The sequence below is a fragment of the Pristiophorus japonicus genome, chromosome 12, assembly GCF_044704955.1.
Source record: "Pristiophorus japonicus isolate sPriJap1 chromosome 12, sPriJap1.hap1, whole genome shotgun sequence".
In the NCBI taxonomy this organism is placed as follows: domain Eukaryota; kingdom Metazoa; phylum Chordata; class Chondrichthyes; family Pristiophoridae; genus Pristiophorus; species Pristiophorus japonicus.
In genome coordinates, this window is record NC_091988.1 from 87,323,473 (window position 1) to 87,329,930 (window position 6,458).

A 6,458-nucleotide genomic window follows, 5' to 3' on the forward strand; every position below is an offset into this window, starting at 1 on the left:
CTGTTTTTGTGGGGTATCGAATTTAGCGGCCTACGGCTCTGAAATTACACCATAGGATACCAGTGACATAAACACTTAAGGTGAAAGGCACTAACTGATTTAAAATAAATATGCAACCACTGAATGGTAAATGTCATGGGATAAGTTAACAGATGATATCAGGTGACATAGGAATGCAGAATAATATGAGGGACATAGCTTAAAAAGACCAAAAGAGAGCAGACGGATGAACAAAAAATGATATTTAAGGGGCAATTAATTATTCTAATGTTCCTCGTGGATTTGGCTGGTGAGGAACATGCAGAGGGTGGAAAATCAGGTGAATCGGTCTTCCACCTGTTTCTTACCCAATTCATCGTCTGCACTTTTTCCCGTCTGTCCAATTTTGCACTTTAGAGTGCTCTTGCCTGGAAGCTTACTAGTTTTTGCCGTATCAGTGTGTCTCAATACGAGGAGCATTCATAATAAGGTGGATGAATTAACTGCGCAGATAGCTGTTAATGGATATGATGTAATTGGGATTACAGAGACATGGCTCCAGAGTGACTAAGGCTGGGAACTCAACATCCAGGTGTATACAATATTCAGGAAAGATAGACAGTAAGGAAAAGGAGATGGGGTAGCGTTGCTGGTTAAAGAGGAGATTAACACAATAGTAAGGAAGGATGTTAGCTTGGATGATGTGGAATCTGTATGGGTAGAGCTGCGGAACACCAAAGGGCAGAAAACGCTAGTGGGAGTTGTGTACAGACTACCAACCAGTCATAGTGAGGTTGGGGATGGCATCAAACAGGAAATTAGGGATTTATGCAATAAACGTACAGCAGTTATCATGGGTGACTTTAATCTACATATAGATTGGGCTAACTAAACTGGTAGCACTACGGTGGAGGAGGATTTCCTGGAGTGGATAAGGGATGGTTTTCTAGACCAATATGTCGAGGAACCAACTAGAGAGCTGGCCACCCTAGACTGGGTGATGTGTAATGAGAGAGGATTAATTAGCAATCTTGTTGTGAGAGGCCCCTTGGGGAAGAGTGACCATAATATGGTAGAATTCTTCATTAAGATGGAGAGTTACACAGTTAATACAGAGACTAGAGTTCTGAACTTAAAGAAAGGTAACTTCGACAGTATAAGATGTGAATTGGCTAAGATAGACTGGCAAATGATACTTAAAGGGTTGACAGTGGATAGGCAATGGCAATCATTTAAAAATCACATGGATGAACTTCAACAATTGTACATCCCTATCTGGCATTATAATAAAACGGGGAAGGTGGCTTAACCATGGCTTACAAAGGAAATTAGGGATAGTGTTAAACCCAAGGAAGAGGCATATAAATTGGCCAAAAAAAGAAGCAAATCTGTGGACTAGGATACATTTAGAATTCAGCAGAGGAGGACAAAGGGTTTAAGTCGGTGGGGGAAAATAGAATATGAGAGTAAGCTTGCAGGGAACATAAAAACTGACTGCAAAAGCTTCTACAGATACGTGAAGAGAAAAAGATTAGTGAAGACAAATGTAGGTCCCTTACAATCAGAATCAGGTGAAGTCATAATAGGGAACAAAGAAATGGCAAACCAATTGAACAAATACTTTGGTTCTGTCTTCACTAAGGAAGACACAAATAACCTTCCAGAAATACAAGGGGAACGAGGGTCTAGCGAAAAGGAGGAACTAAAGGAAATCCTTATTAGTTAGGTAATTGTGTTAGGGAAATTGATGGGATTGAAGGCTAATAAATCCCCAGGACCTGATAGTCTGCATCCCAGAGTACTTAAGGAAGTGGCCCTAGAAATAGTGGATGCATTGGTGGTCATTTTCTAACATTCTATAGACTCTGGATCGGTTCCTATGGACTGGAGGGTAGCTAATGTAACACCACTTTTTTAAAAAGGAGGGAGAGAGAAAACAGGGAATTATGGACTGGTGAGCCTGACATCGGTGGTGGGGAAAATGTTGGAATCAATTATTAAGGATGTAATAGCAGCGCATTTGACTGCAGTAACAGGATCGGTCAAAGTCAGCATGGATTTATGAAAGGGAAATCATGCTTGACACATCATCTAGAATTTTTTGAGGATGTAACTGGTACAGTGGACAAAGGGGAGCCAGTGGATGTGGTGTATTTAGACTTTCAAAAGGTTTTGGCAAGGCTCCACACAAGAGATTAGTGTGCAAAATTAAAGCGCGTGGTATTGGGGGTAATATACTGACATAGATAGTGAACTGGTTGGCAGACAGGATGCAGAGAGTTGGGATAAATAGGTCCTTTTCAGAATAGCAGGGTACCGCAAGGTTCAGTGCTGGGACCCCAGCTATTTACAATATACATTAATGATTTAGACAAAGGAATTGAGTGTAATATCTCCAAGTTTGCAGATGATACTAAGCTGGGTGGCAGTGTGAGTGGTGAAAGATTGGTAAAGGGGGAGGTGGAACGAGACCTGGGTGTCATGGTACATCAGTCATTGAAGGTTAGCATACAGGTGCAGTAGGCGGTGAAGAAGGCAAATGGCATGTTGGCCTTCATAGTGAGAGGATTCGAGTATAGGAGCAGGGAGGTCTTACTACAGTTGTACAGGGCCTTGGCAAGGCCACATGTTGAATATTGTGTGCAGTTTTGGTCTCCTACTCTGAGGAAGGACATTCTTGCTATTGAGGGAGTGCAGCGAAGGTTCATCAGACTGATTCCCGGGATGACAAGACTGACATATAAAGAAAGACTGGATCGACTAGACTTGTATTCAATGGAATTTAGAAGAATGAGAGGGGATCTCATAGAAGCATAAAATTCTGATGGGATTGGACAGGTTAGATGTAGGAAGAATGTTCCCGATGTTGGGGAAGTCCAGAACCATGGGCCACAGTCTAAGGATAAGGGGTGAGCCATTTAGGACTGAGATGAGGAGAAACTTCTTCACTCAGAGAGTTGTTAACCTGTGGAATTTTCTACCACAGAAAGTTGTTGGGGCCAGTTCGTTAGATATATTCAAAAGGGAGTTAGGTATAGCCCTCATGGCTAAAGGGATCAAGGGATATGGAGAGAAAGCAGTAATGGGGTACTGAAGTGCATAATCAGCCATGTTCATATTAAATGGTGGTGCAGGCTTGAAGGGCCTACTCCTGCATCTATTTTCTATGTTTCTATGTTTCTATGATGGGCAATGCAGAATTTGCAAGGCTTATGGCTGCCCGCCATATTGGATCACCAGTTTTACATCTGAAAAATGGACGTGGCGTCAACCATTTTTGAGGTCTTTATCTCTAAGTCACAATGACATTCTGAGTTACCTCTGTTTTTGTTCACAACAATTAGATTTTTTTGATCTTTAATGGACAAAGCACCTTAAGCACAGCTCCATCGTAGGAGCAAGATATTATATTGTGTGTCACATACTATAAGACTCCCTTCTGCAAGAAATGGTGTTTCATCTGAGCAACACCATGGGAAGCCATCTCGTATTTAAAAAGTTGAACATGATCTGTACGAGTGCCAAGAACAATATGTGATCGCAAATTTAGTAGTAGAGCACCGAAAAAGCTGTTTGGTGCAATAGTTGACTGTGTTGAAAGCATCCCTAAAATATATTGTTGCAAATCCCATAGTAACTTAGATCCATTGGTGCAAGGGAGTGCTACTGATCCTCCGACCAACATATGTCTTCACTTTTTCATGAAATATGTAGAAGTAACATCAAGGATTCAAAGGGGGGCAGTAAGGATAGTTCTAGGTCTTAGATTATTGAGAAATAAGGAGCCAAAGGCTATTCTGATTGGAAGATACATCAGCTGGGACATAATCAAAGGAAAGAAAAATCTTCCGGTGGAATTTAATTTAAATTGTTGCATTTTTATTTTTTCACCTTGCTCATTATAAACCCCTTGTTGTTTTGTTGTCAGTTGGCAGTCCAGTCTGTAATCTGTTAATCCTCATAAGCATCCTAAATACTTATTTATCCTTGTTATGTAAGACTGGCAACGCTTTAACTATTTTTTTAATGAACGGTCACAGTTTAGCATAAGATAACCATTAAAAGTCACCTCGTAAATAGGTAATAAAAGTGACTAATAACTCACTGGCAAACATACCTTAATGCTTATACAACTAATCTGTTCCTTTACAATTAATATTGCAAATTAGTCAATAATGCATGTCAAAATCTCAGAAACAATTTTGTTAAGATGTAAAACATTTGACTGCAAATGGAAGATTCTTCTTTGGGGAATAGTAAGCAACGTTTCAAATTGTGCATGTACATCGAATAAAATTAGCATTTTCTTCCAATCTTTTGAGAACTATGGCAACCTGACATTATTTCTGTTCCAAACCATACTCATCATATTCTATTCACCATACCTGCATATCTTAACAATTGAAATGCCCAACAGTCTCAAACTAAGTGAGGTACCATTAATATCTTATTAATAAATCTGACAAATGCAAATATATTCAACGCAAAATTCAGAGATTCTTTTCACTGCAAATGTGCTGTAGTTCCAGTGTAGTGAATCAGAATTTGAGGTGGAAGCCAGACACATCAGGGATAAAATCGGATAAAGCTGAAAAAAGGGTGCGGGCACCGTGATGCGCGATCTGCCTGCGTTCGGTGAAAGGCATTCTGGCGGCACCTCAAATTCATGCTGCCTGCTATGTTACATGATTGTAACAGGCTGTGCGCTCAGCAGTGGATCTAAGTCCTTAATATTCACACTTCATTTAAAGCTAGCCTGCACCTCTGAAAGGTGATGAAAAATGTTAAAAGTGCTTCAGCCACGAACCCAAATGGCTGAACAGGCCAGTTAAAGGGCCCCAGAGTCCTGGACACAGCACCCAAGGTCTTTGTGCAGGGGGTGAACACTGGAAGAAAGGTCTTCAACCCACAGGGGGCCAGGAGGCCCTCAGAAAGAAGTATGTGTGTCCAGATCGCCAGCAATGTTGCCCATCAGGACATGACTCCAGTGCCCAAAGAAGTTTCATGTCCTCAGACCAGTGGTCAAGGTCAGTGAATGCATCTTCAAACGCTGTCTCCTACCAACTGCATCTCTAGCCTCACATACTGCTCAATGCATGACCCACCATCCTCATCACTCACCTATCAACAATCTCTACCATTCACAAGGCACACCTCACATTCCTAACTTTACCTCACTCCCTTGGAAAAGACCGTGCTGGCCATTCTTGGCAGGGGCATGACTCAGTCCTTGGTCAATGACAAGGCTGAATGAATACAAAGTGCCGGTATCCTCACATGTTATTCTCCTTCTCACATCCCACTTCCCCCTCATTTACAAGCTGCACATGGTGTAAACATGCATCTCTTCCTTTACACCCCTCCCCTCCCCACAACCCTACCCTTATACCTTCCTCATTTCAGACAACCAAGAAATCCAGCCTACCCAGGCAGTGGTTGAACAAGGAGAGGGAGAGAGAAAAAGAAAAAGAGGGAGAGAAAAAGAAAAGGAAACAAAAAAACTGTAGCTCTATTTCACACTCCCGGCCACCAGCTGCTCGAGGTCATCCTGCAAGGCCATCTGCAGTCTCCCCCACTGAAAGTCAGAAGCCTTCCTCCAGCCACGCTGCAGAAACTGGAGTAACACTGCATAGGAACTTAGCTAGGCAAAGGTGCGGGTAAGACACTCAATAAGGGAATGCACAAGGGTGATTAATAGATTTTTTGATGTAATATTCGAACTCAGAAAATATATGTCCTCCATTTAATGAGCAAATATCTCTTCAGCCTTGGAATTGGAGAGTGAGGGACTTCTAAATGTTGACCTGTGGTGACTTTATAACCATCCATGAATTCAAATACTTTCATCCAGTTGGAGCACTCTGAATGTGGTTGACTCCGAACACTCGATGTTTTCCATTACTGCCAGTCCTTTCAGCTCATCAAAAATTGTACTTCCTGAAAGCATATGGTACAGCTAATTGGTTTAACGTTAGGATGGCATCCTATTTTTGAATCCTTAATTCAGGATCTGATCGTCTCTGGTTTATCATCGAACACTGTGTATCTACAAAATGGCCCAGAAATCCCGATCGAGGTCTTCCCATGGGCAAACTACTAAAAAAAGGAAAAAAATTGCGCACTTACCTGCAGGTGTTGCACCCGCTCGAGCTTCCAATCCTGAGGCCTTCACTCCCTGCGCATTGGAGCGCGTGCATGTTGGGACGTCTGTATGCTGGAGCTGGAGTCACATGGCTCTGGGCAGCCAATCGAGGTACAGTATTTTCTCATTCATAATAATAGGAACTCAGTTGGAGTTCCCATTATTATGAATGAGAAACCTCCCCCAAACACATAAAACACTAATAAAAAATAGAAAAATACACTACATATTTAAGATTCATTTAAATTAAAGTTCTTATAAAAAAATAGATTTTCCCGACATTCTAAAAAGTTTTTTTAATTATGTCCTAAAATAAACTTACTGTAGTGGGGAGGGT

General features: G+C 41.4%; 1 long non-coding RNA gene across 1 annotated transcript; it reads right to left on the reverse strand.

Moving 5' to 3' along the window:
- Positions 1–5,708: 5,708 nt before the first annotated feature.
- LOC139276954 (uncharacterized) lies at positions 5,709–6,199 on the reverse strand. The gene is made up of 2 exons (XR_011596000.1): positions 6,106–6,199; positions 5,709–5,916 (listed from the first exon to the last, which is right to left on the reverse strand). It is a non-coding gene; the product is annotated as an uncharacterized lncRNA (long non-coding RNA).
- Between the last annotated feature and the right edge of the window lie 259 nt (positions 6,200–6,458).